The 12,793-nt window shown below is 27.9% G+C and overlaps 1 protein-coding gene across 2 annotated transcripts in view; it reads right to left on the bottom strand.

Moving 5' to 3' along the window:
* The window catches only part of LOC129966594 (coiled-coil domain-containing protein 66-like), a 76,607-nt gene that overhangs the window by 56,366 nt on the left and 7,448 nt on the right, over positions 1–12,793 (bottom strand). For both annotated transcript variants that reach the window (XM_056081079.1, XM_056081080.1), the window contains exon 2: positions 11,362–11,411. The gene's annotated coding sequence lies outside the window, so the exon portion shown is untranslated. The remainder of the gene's footprint in view (positions 1–11,361; positions 11,412–12,793) is intronic.

Genomic DNA, 12,793 nt, shown 5'->3' with positions numbered 1-12,793 from the left:
ATAAAGCATAAATGGCAATTTCCATCAACATCTGTTAATCATACATATTTTTTACCTGCTTTTACCAGTATTGCATTATTATTATGCATGCTTCTTTGAAAGCAGATGCGTTTTTAAAAGGTTGACCTGCTTTTACCAGTATTGCTTTATTATTACGTATGCTTCTTTGACAGCAGGTGCGTTTTTAAAAGGTTGACGTAGAACTATGACGTCGTAGCTGTTATTTCATTTCAAAATCGGCCGAACTCCAAAACTTTGTTTGCCAGCTAGAAAAATTGTAAATGAAAATTTAAAAAAATTATCATTATATATATATATATATATATATATATATATATATATATATATATATATATATATATATATATATATATATATATATATATATATATATATCAACAAAACGAGAGAGAGGGAGAGAGAGAGAGCTTCGTGATTGTTTCAAACCGGTTTAGACTGGTTAATGACTTAAATTAATTAAGACAAATAATGACTTAAAAAATAATAATGTTCTCACATGATAACTTGAAATTTGCGATCGTCATTTCAAAATCAGATAGAAATCTACAAATTTGGTATAAAGACAATAAACCAAATTTCATCTATCCAGCCCGAAGCATTTTTTAGTAATCTATACCACAGACGGCAGACACTAATTCCAAAAATGTTGTTTTCGGGCCGGGAGGAGACTGAAATGTGAGCATTCGCCAAAAATCTCAACTCCCTACTTTTTGAAGACTGCAACACTTTCTCTTTGTATACTTCGTACACAAGAAATAAAAGGGGTTTATCATATTTTCAAACACCAGAGAAAGTTAATGCACCTGAAACAGTCTAGACTCTCTGTTACCTTTCACTCATTACATAATCTCGAATGCGTGTAACAAGCGAAAAATTTCCACTCTGGAGATTATGAATCAGACTTTTAGTTGCTTCAATGTATGTATGTATTTTCAGCGGTTCACTGCCTTCTAGCCATGCATGGTTTATTTTTATGCCTATCCCTTCGATTTTCTTTCTGAAAAGTCTGAGGAATTCTTAACATTTGTTAAGCAACTGTGAAAGTAAACAAAATGCTTTAAGATTAATCAATTGATTGTCAGTTATTCAATAAACATTTTAGTTTCAGCGCAGATTATGAATTAAACGATTAAATCGACCTTCTTATATTTGAATAAATCCAGCATATCTGAATTATAGTTCTGTTTAAAAGGGCGTCTTTAACAATGAACAAAATCGACTGCAAAACTTAATGGAACATTTCTTGATATTCTTTCTGCAAATATAAGTACAAAAACTGTTGTTTAAAATGTATCAGGAATTCATTTTTCATTCCAAAATGCGCTTCTCATACACTCCTTCGTAATAATGTAGCGCATTGGGTTTAGCCTCATAGTTTAGTCAAAAACCTCGGAATTTCTCAAAACTCATTCTGTAACTTTAAAGACATTTTTTATAAAAGTATCAGGAAACGAAGAGCAAACGTTCACTTTTCGTTCGAAACTTAGTTCTCGTATACTTAAATAATATGACGCCTTTAGTGCATTTGTAACAGAACAAATGAAGAAAAAAACCATTTCATTTTTCCTATTAGTAAATGCAAAAAACTAACTTTTCTTTTAGCTATAAATAAGGCAGAAATACGTCATTTGTGGGCAGTAGAAGAATAAAAGAATAGCTATTGTGAATGCATGCATTGTGAGCGTCTTTGAACTATCTGGATCCAAAATTTGATTAATGTCAACAATTTCGAAGTGAAAACCAGAATACTAAATTCCGTACATCTATCTTGTTAAGTCTTTGAATTATCATTGACAGATTCAGTCCAAAAAACACTAAATAGCCAATATGCTAATATTAATCCATTTAGATCGTTGAGTTTTCAAGACATCACGTTCTATTAAGCATAAATAGACAAATATTCAACCTTTATATATATAAACTCCGAAATCTAACATAAATTTATAATTCTTGCAACAAAAAATAAAGCAAATTTCTTCCATCTTATTGAATTTTTGAGATATACTAGTCGTGTGAGCATGGATGGGCATAGGGTTTTGAGATGATATATCAGTCTGATCTCTTGCGTCAAATATCAAAAGTATCAAGTACAGAAAAAAACAAATAGAAGTTAAAAGAATCAGGTACTCGATATCAATTCTCGGACTTCATTGATACCGATAAGTAATTTACTCGACATCATTCGTTTTCGGACACATGTTATTGTATCAACCCAACACTATGTATCAAATCAATGCAGCATTACTCAACACTAATAGTTCATCATTATGTCGACGCAGCGCTACTTGCATAGGTTATGGTTTTTATATACTAGTAAATATTATTCCTTTTCATTACCTGAAATAAAAATGTTTCCGATACATTTTTGTACTTTTATTAGCAATGTTTATTTATACAAGATTGATAAGATTTTCTTTACATAAATAAGTAGTTTTTGCTTTTTTTTTTCTATTCGAAACAAATGGGCAACTCAAACACCAGAATTTTTATTAGTAAAATAAATAAAAAAAATAAAAATTAAAGTTTGAACATAAGCAGAATTTTTTTTGGAAATAACGATTTTAGAAAATATAGTTAAAAAGAAAATATTCATGTTTTTAAAATTAAATATTAATAGATGACGGAATATTTCTGACTTTAAAGAAAAAGAGAAGAAATCTAACATGCTTTGTGTTACTTTGAATAAAATTTTCGAATGGTGTCACGATGAAACAGTACCCTAAAGTGAAATGTTCAAGTATTTCCTCCAATTTCGAATAGTATCAAAGAAATTGCATTTTATATAAAGACTCCTTGCATTTTCATTAAAAATGACTGATGAAATATGTAATATATTCCAACAAACAAAATACTATTCAATTTTTTTAAAATCAAATACATCAAACTGTAGTCAAATCGGATCCAAAACAGAGATTTTTGTTTTATAATAATACATACAAAAACACAAGGAACCAAAAAGGAAACAATTATGGAATATTGTTCATCAAAAAAAGAAAAATACTAATTAAATAAAAGTCATTATACCAATAAAAGTCACGTCAGTAAAAATAGAACAATTTTAGATTAAAAGAAATGAATATGCATAGAAATATATCTATATGAATAAAACTGAAATTAATAATTTTTTTTATTCCCGAAAAAAATACAAAATATAGAACTCATTAAATTTTACTCACAAATATTAGGAAACATGAGGAAAGTTTTAGTAAAAATTCAGTAAAAGTTAATTTTTTTATTAAGCGTTTTTTCTTTCTTTTGATTAATAATATTCTTGTTTATAGTTAATAATATTTTATTCATTTTTATTTATTCAAAATTTTATTAGTTTCTTTTAACGGTTTTAGGACATTCAATGTTGAAAATAGTCATTTTACAAAGTTTTAAACACGTTATTAAATTGCCAGTCACAATAATATATATATATATATATATAGCTTTCGATATAAACTATCCATTTTGTATTTTTCTAATAATTAATTATTAATTCTTTATATCTTTCCTCTAATTAATTATTATTTCTTCTTTTTTTATCAAAAGCAGCTTAGTTATGAAAAATAAAGGTTTCTATGAAGGACTTAAAGTAGATATTCGGAGATTGGGAAAAATTATTTCATAGTGCCATTATATTTTTTTCAATGGCTCATTAATAGCACTACTGAAAATAGCACTATTTTAATGAGAACAGTAAAGCCACTAGTATGGACATTTTTTTCCTTTAATATAATAATTTAATTATAGGTACATATAAATTAGATGAATATCATCAGTGATAGTCATCGAATAAACATAGAAAAGCATTACAAAATCAACTTTGAAATTAAAAGAAACAAATCAGTAATACTGATAAGTGGGTGAAAAAATAATTCTAGTTTAAGAAATTACACGATCGTATTTCACGGGTATAGTTTAAGTTAACAAAATCTCTACAATCAACAAGAATGAGAATGAATTACAAAAAGACAATCACACTTATCAAAAGATTAAAATTAGTTAACAAATATAAATAAATAACAATAATTTTTCGATCGGTCTTTTAAAAAAATAATTATGAAAATTATGTACATACTTGTATTATGACTTCAAAGATATCATTAAGCATTTAAATCCTTTGAAGACAGCAATCTCGAACAAATGTAATCTCATATAAAATCATAAACCTTTTCTTTGTGCAAAAATAATCTCGCAATAAAAGAGTCCACAACACTGTATACAAAGCCAAATGAATACCAGATAGAAACTATTAAAACTAATGAGAAAAAGAAAGTCATTTCAATATAGGCACTCTTCTTGTCCTGTTCTTAAAGAACCCTCATATCGAACTGAGGTACAAAACATCTATGAGCTCCAACGCGGTCATGAATGTTCGAAATAGAATTTTCACGCACCTGAAGATAAAAAAAGCTTCACTTTCTTCGAATCGATATACAGAATAATATCAAGACAGAAAAGTTTGGAAGGTGGGCTTTGTCGCGTTCTGACCTACTTTCTACTAGTAATCGAGTAATCTTCCGGAATGCCCAAGAAAGATGAAAAAGAGAGAGAGAAGAAAAAATTAAGAAATGAGAGAATTTGTCACGACAATCTCCAATCGTCATTTTTTCTTCTTTTCGTGAAAGGAACTGATTTAGTATCGTTAGACACAAAAATTGGACAGACAGAGCAGAATGGCGTGATTCTGGGTCGTTTTCAGGGTGTCATCTATCAGAACAACCCGAGTAGCAAAGACAGAATTTGTGAGGTAAATGAAGGTAGTGATATATTTTCATCCTTTCAATGCTAATAGATATGTTGGCGATTAAGCGTAGAAGAAATCACATGGATTGGAGAAAATGATAAAAACGTGGATAACGAAAAATAGAAAGACAGATTTCCTTGTAATTATGCACAAATTTTGAACATGATTTAACTCAACTGCAATATAAAATTTTATATTTTTTATCGATTATATTCATAATCAAAAAGTACTTCTTGAAAATATTGTGCAAACGACTTTTTATTTCACTTCGAGAGTTTTATAATTCGATAACTACATAATTCTAGAACAAGCGATTCTTAAATAATAAAAGCAATCAAACTTGGCAATAATTTATTTTTCATAAAAACATCTAAATACAGACGAAATGTAAAATAATACCTGCTTTTTAACAGCCCGCATTTTTTCAGTCCAAATGATCTTGACATAAAACACGGTGAACATTCAGTTTCATACTATATACCCGCATGATAGATAAAATAATTTGTTTGACATCATTTCCTTAAAATACTAAGCAGCTGTTTGAATATAAAATTGATCAGAAAGCTAAAACAACAGAACGAAACAAATCGTTTGCTTTTTCTTCGTAAAAATTATTTATTGGGTAATTTAATAAAAAGCAGGAAATTGGCAGAAATTTTATCAACTATAGGGAATTGTTTTACCTAAAATATTACAAAAAATGATAAAAATTCATGAAAATTTAACAATTTGTTGATAAATTCATTACAAAATGCATTTTATGGAAATAACAATAAAACTAATAAAAAGGTATTTTGACTGGAACAAGAATTCTTTAAAGCATTAAATCATTAATTCAACTTTTAGCTCAAAACAAGCCCAAAATTGTAACAAAGATTAATACAAAAATTACTGATTTTTAATTAAAACTGAAGCAGCATAGTTAAATATTTTATCCAATAAATTAAACAAAAAATAAACTTTTCACTGATTACATCTAAATATGTCATTTCTCATATATATATCTTGCACACTTTTTTCAACCTCATATAAATCAGAACCCTAATTAAATTTGCTTTCGTCTATAAATAAGATACGATTCCAATACAATTTGGGCTTATTTCTCATTCATTTTGCGAATGAAGGTCTATAATTTCTATTTTTAGCATTAATAATATAAGAATCTTCTCCCGGCTGAGCGTCCATGTAATCCTACTGATTTTAACACTCTTTTAATATTTTCAGGTGAAACTAAAATAGAAAATATTTTGGTAAATGAGAATTTTTTTAGCTATAAATCTCTAATTACAGTTAGTGAAATCTGCTTGTTAGCTTTTTCTTGCTTTGTTTTTAATTCGATTTTTTTTCTATAAAGCATTTTATGATATGCTTTCATTAGAAATAGTTAAATTTACTAACATAGTTATATGCCGAATGTAATTAGCAATGCTATCATGAAAAATAATCACTTTTCAAATGCTGTGCGCCATTGTAAAATAATAAATAAAACGCATAGAAGTAAACAAGTAAAGAATAAAGCCAAACGACTTTTAAAATGTCCTCAAAATGCAAAAATAAAAAAAGTATCAAACGATAATTTTAGTCATGAATTTATCCGAAAATGTTGCGATGTAAAAACGCTTTTATTACACGCTTTGTCTCTGTCTTCATTTTCATTTTCATTAAAATTAAATATAATAAATAAAACCGATTTTTTCAGAGATATTAAAACAATCAAATAGAGATGATGTAAAAAAATACTGGACTTCATATTCGAATTCAATTCCATGTTACAATACTTTTCCTTTACAGTTTAAACGTATTGAAGCACTTTTGAGACACATTTTTCTTAAATTTATTTTTATGTTTTTAATATTATGAAGCATTTTATTGTATTCTTAAGCAATGCAAAACTTTTTAAGTAATAGTTTAACATGAATTATTTAATTATTTATCAATTTCTTATTGTAGATCACAGAATATAAATTTATATTCATTTCACTTTCGATTCCGAAACGCAACCTTCAGTTTTAAACTTAGGCGTCAAAGCAACACAAACTGCGAGTAACTTCAAAACAGACAAGTAATCCAATGTTACAGAGAAAGAAAACAATGTTATTTAGCCGATTGAACCCACGTTGACCTGACCTGCAACTTAACCAGCGGGGAAATGAAAAACGAGTTTTCCTAACACGGAATGTACAACAGCAAAGAAACTGCTTTTACAGATATTTATCAGTTAACAGTTTCCCACATAATTGAAGAGCATCATCGTCATTGCTAATGATACCATGCATGAAAATGCAACTAAAAACAAAACTTCATCACTAGTTTTAGCATGAGAAAACTATGATTTATGAAATTTATTTCTTAGCCATTTAAGTTTTTCAGTCTTAGAATACCGATGTGCAGTGGGTTGTAGATGTTATTGAACTCGAGGTTCTTCACCTCTAAAATATTGCTATTGTTGAAGAAAAGTGGTATGATAAATACAGTTACTTAATAAATCTGGATCTTTCGAATACATCGTAAATGCCATGTACAAGAGTCTGATAAAAATAAAATTAATGCAAATGCAATACAATAGTCCCAATAGTCCAGACAGTTTTAATTTTTTTAGAATTTGAATCGCAACTTTCTATAAGAGTTTAACTGTTCCAATTCCAATGAATTTTGGAATTTAAAATAATTAAAGTAATTTTAACCAAATTATTTAGTCGTATTATATCTAAGCCTTAATAAAATGTAAAAATTATATATAATTGTTGGAGCATATAAGTAAAATTGTAATCAAAGGTAAGAACATTTGAAAATTGAGTTCAATATAAAAAAAATAATGGACATATTTCAATGAAATCTGATATTGATACGAGGTTAGATATAAAAAAACACACATATTGTTCTGATAATTCTGATGTACTTTCATAATCGTCTAAAATCCAAACTTCAAAACTAAAAATAAAAAAGATAAAATGTGATATGACGTCAATCTATAGATCGAATATAAAAAGGCTCTATAGGGTACTCTTTCTCAATTAATCATGCTTCCAAAGAACTGAAAACGATGCAATTCATAAATCCCTGGATAAGCCTATCTAACAGCGAAGTTACAGTTTCTGAATAAATTTTGGAGAAAGATGTATACATTTCAAGATTGTCAAGTCTTCCAAAATGGAACAATATGGTTTAGACCTGAAGATCTGATTGCTCAATCTATCGGGCGATATATTCTTTCTTAAGTAATAAAAAAGGGCAAAATAAATAAAAAAAGATTATAATAGGAATCATTTTCAAACACATATGCATTTCCCAAAGGTACTTAATGATATGCCTTAATCGATACTTAAACGTTTCTATTATATCATATGTGAAACAAAACAGGCTAATCTCGCTTGGCAAGTTTTCAACAAAATTTAATACGGTAGGTAACACGATAGGGAAAAATAAAAAATAATGAACGAAAATTACAGCATTTCTTAATAATCAATGATATTTCAATTTGAGAATTCATAGAAAGCTACTAGTCTACGCATCGCTGATGAAGAACGTAATATGTGTTTATAAGCTTCTTCGTGTAATAGAAAGAGTTTCATGAATTTAAACCATCAACTTGTCAGTCAGTCGAACCTTATTAAGGTACATATTTAGCGTTCCGATACCTTTGTTAAACATTTAAGAAAGAGATAGCAATGAGAGCCTGACAATTAAGAATTATTGCAATAGTGAGAACAGGAAAAAGCATAAAATTCAGTGGAAACAAAGATTTTTTGGTTACAACCAAGGGTCCTTAATAAACTAGCATTCATTTAAGATTATTTTATAAGCACACACCGAGTTCTTGTCATCAAGAAATTCATCAGAAGTTTCTTTAGAATCCTTTTCTTTACATTCTTTTTCTTACTCGAACTTTCACAGCAGGAAATTATTCAATTTCTATTTTTAAAATAGAATATTTTTTTAATAAGCATTAAACAACTAACATGTATTTTTTTTTTTTTTTTTTTTTTTTACATGTTGTGGGATTTAAGTTGATTTATTTAGGGTTCACTATCGCAAAGTCAAATTACAAATGTTTTTCTTAAATTTTTTTAATTAGCAAATATTTTTTAAAAAATGGCAGCTTAAAAAGAAAACTGATAAATAAATTATACAGTCAAACCTCTCTATATGGAATATAAAGAAAGCAGAGGGAAATATGATAAATGGAAATTACAAAATGCAGAAATAAATACTGCGAATTGTTCTCTGTTTTCTAACAAAAACATTCAAGCATAATTAATTTTTTAAGAGTTAAAAAAAACTTTAAAAAACCAAACTAACAAAAAATTATTTATAAAAATATTCAAATAAAGATATTTTGGCCACATCTTTACTTTTATGAATAAACTTTGAGACGGAGTTAATTTAAAAAGAAAAAAAATTGTTGAATCATTCCGCAGCTGCAAGTCATCACAAATTTTCATTTTTAGTTGTTACACAGAATGACATTCTTAAAAAAAAATTTTAATTTAAAATAATACATTTTTATCCGCTGTATATCAAATAAATGGTAATGAGCAACAGCTGTAAAGATAAAAGAGTTCCGCGTGTTAATTAGAAACTTGATTTGAATTAAATTAAAATTTTTATGGTTTCAAATTCAGAAATAAAAAAGGAAAATTATTTAATTTATAAGCTTTATTTAATAGATTTATTTAGGATTCACTATTGCAAAGTCAAATTACAAATGTTTTTCTTAATTTTTTTTATATTACATATACTAACAAATATTTTTTTTAAAAAATGGCAGCTTAAAAAGAAAACTGATAAATCAATAATATAATCAAATCTCTCTATATAGAATTCTCTCTATACAGAAGGCAGGGGAAGATATGATAAATGGAAATTATAAAACCATGGTTTTATTTTTGATGATGGTTTTAAAAGGGCTGTAGAAATACAGCGAATGCCGTAAATTTATAGGAAAATCGATTGGAAATGTTTTAAAATTGTGCTGATATACAAAAATGAACAAATATTCTTGCTTCAATGCTAAATTATTACACAACTAGTGAAAGCAAGTAATGTTACTGAATAAGAGTATCGAAACTTTCAACTTTCCATGTTCGTTTGAACTAATTGAAATAAACTGAGGAGACCTAATTGCTTCAAGCAACTTTTCAAACTATATTAATCGTATTCTTTTTGTAAATGAACATCTTTGTCATTATGATTTCTTCCCATTCCAACCGATCCTTTACACTCGATTAGAACAAGGGACATGTTAATCAAGATTAAACCTCTATACTGCAAAAACAAAATCGGACGCAGTGAATTGAAACAACAGAATGATCTAAAGCAGTTATTCTGAATTTGTAATTCCTTAGAACAATAAAGGACAGTGTAGGCAATGAAAAAAAAATGGCATCTAAAGTCAAAATAAGAAAAAATACAATCTATTTTATAGATACAAAAAATATCAGTTAAAAATCTGCATCGTATTTAAAACATAACAAAATGCCTTTTGGGTATTAATTATTCAAAATTTCAAAAGTAATTTGAAGGAAAGTATAAATAAAATTGATGCGACAAGATTTCCTGAACTTCAACTGGGGACACTCGAAATTTTATGAGTGTACGCTGGCAATGAAAGGTGGAGAGGGGGGGGGGGGGGGAGTCCAAAAAAGAAAAATGTTTAAAACTTCAAGATCTATTCGTTTTATCATTGACATTAAAAAAGACAAAAGAACAAGGACCATGGTAGACTGGTGGTTAGATCTCGTTTCCAGGATCGAAGGATTCTAGGTTCAAAATTTAATTTTAATACCTATAGCGTATAAGTATATAGCACGTTATATTTGAGAATCAAAAGTCCACGCGTTAGCATGGTGCCAGTTTAGTTTAATTATTATTCCATTTTGAAACAAAATAAAACTGATTTTGGAAAGAACGCATAAATTTGAACAGAGAGTAGGTGATGACTCCTCGTCCGGTACACCTTCTCAAATTTTCTTGCAATGCCAAAGATGGTCTTTGAAGTTAATTTAACTTGCATCTGATCTACATACACAAAGAATCTACTTTTGGATCAAATTGGTGCTGTGCTGAAGTTTGGGTAAAAAGTGTTGACTCAGATGTTATCCTCGCCATTTCATCACAGTTCATTATTACAAGGCCCATTACAAAATAGAGTCATGTAGCTTCTACGCACGATATCAATACAACTAAACTAAGTCAAAAGACAGAACAAGCCTACAAACTTAATTAACATTTAAAGAATTGAGATATGAAACAAGAATTATTCACTAAAATAGCACCTATTCATAAAATGCATACGACGGCATTCTGCGAATAAAACAAGAAAGAAAAATTCTACAGAAGCTCATTTTAATACAGATATTTACTAAAAAGCAAAAAAAAAAAAAAAAAAAAAAAATTAGGATTTTATTCTAATTACTACAGATCTGGAATTTTATTATTCTAAGACAAAGATTCTACAATCAGTACTGTCCCAGCTGATTTGAAAAATCTGCTCTCTTAAAAAAAGTTAATATGATAAAGTTAAAACAGATCCAAATATTAAAAAGAGCAAATCATTAAATGTTTTCATATTATCGCACCAACAACAACAAAAAAAAAGTACATACCGTTTTAAGCATCCTACACAGCACAAACCGGAATGTCGCAGACTTCATTCCTGTTCGATGGGGAGAAAAAAGAGCGAATTTCAATACACTTTTAACAGAAACTAAATAATAATAATAAAATGATCAATATTCTAATTATTTTTAATTTAATAAAAATTCAAGAAAGCATTTTCATTTTTCTTTCGCCTATTTCGCGATCTAAACAATGCACGATCGGCGTCTTTCCTAAAGGGAATGCAAAACGCATAGTTACATAATTAAAAAGCAATTCAATCTCAGACAAAAGAAAACGAAGGAACGTGTTTTGCATCATTTGAAACCAGTGCAATGCTACATCTTAACAACATGTCCTTGCTGGTTAAACCGTGTCGACTGACTAGAGCAAGGTCACACATCAAAATGAGCGTAAGCTTTTCGGTTGGAAGAAGCATATGAGTATGTTCTTTCTGACTTGAATAATCGTTAATTTTTAATGTTTTATTTGCCACTTGCGTGCAGTTTTGTCTCTCCCTAGGACTCAGTATAGCTAAAGATAGATCTTTCTGTAAAATATGCGCGCATGCATAAAGAAAACCGCAGTAGAAAAGAACAAGAAAAATCAATCGTTGAGAATGAAGCCTGAGTATCTCCGTTGGTATAATGATAAAGAAAGTGTCGGAATTAGATTGTGGTCCTTGACGATGCACATTATAAAGCCGCTTTTTTTATATATATAATTTGTCTATTTAACTGCATATTTCAACACATTAATCTGCATTTTATTGATTCCAAAATTGATTCATTTTTACTAATGATTCATTTTCTAAAATTGATTCAGTTTGCCTTCATTAAATCTGTGAAAATATAAATTATTATTCATTTATTTTAAAATGATTTAGTTAAAATTTACTAAAATAATAAAATGTCTAAAAAGTTAATTGTAATTATTAGTCAATGGTTGCTTACTAGCAAATATAAGCATTTAATTATTATGATAGATTATAAAAAAAAATAATAAATTTCAAACAAATATTAAAAACTATTATTTTATAGGATCTGCCCAATGAAATATATATAAAAACAATTAAGAAATAATTAATATCCTGATATATTTTAAAAGCTTTAGTTAATAATTTTAAAAATTCAATTTATATACTTATTACAATAATGGATTAAGCCTACTTGGGGTCTTTAGGCAATTTAAATTTCAGGGACCCTTTTCTTTTCAAAAACATTTTTTATCGATTTTAATTTAATCTTTATATAAGTAACAAATTTTGACAAATTGAAACAGTCAAATGCTTAATAGTAGATCACTTTTTAAAAAGCTCTTTTCCGAATATTGCATTTCAAAAAATACACAACTGAAATTTTTAAAAAAAAATACTTTTTAGCAATACAATAACGGTCATTTTTTTTCCCTTCAAATTATAAATCGCCAGGTGTTTTTTTT

This window comes from Argiope bruennichi, chromosome 4 (assembly GCF_947563725.1).
Source record: "Argiope bruennichi chromosome 4, qqArgBrue1.1, whole genome shotgun sequence".
NCBI classification, from domain to species: domain Eukaryota; kingdom Metazoa; phylum Arthropoda; class Arachnida; order Araneae; family Araneidae; genus Argiope; species Argiope bruennichi.
The sequence above is the reverse complement of the archived record's forward strand: the minus strand, read 5'-3'. Positions and strand labels throughout refer to the sequence as shown.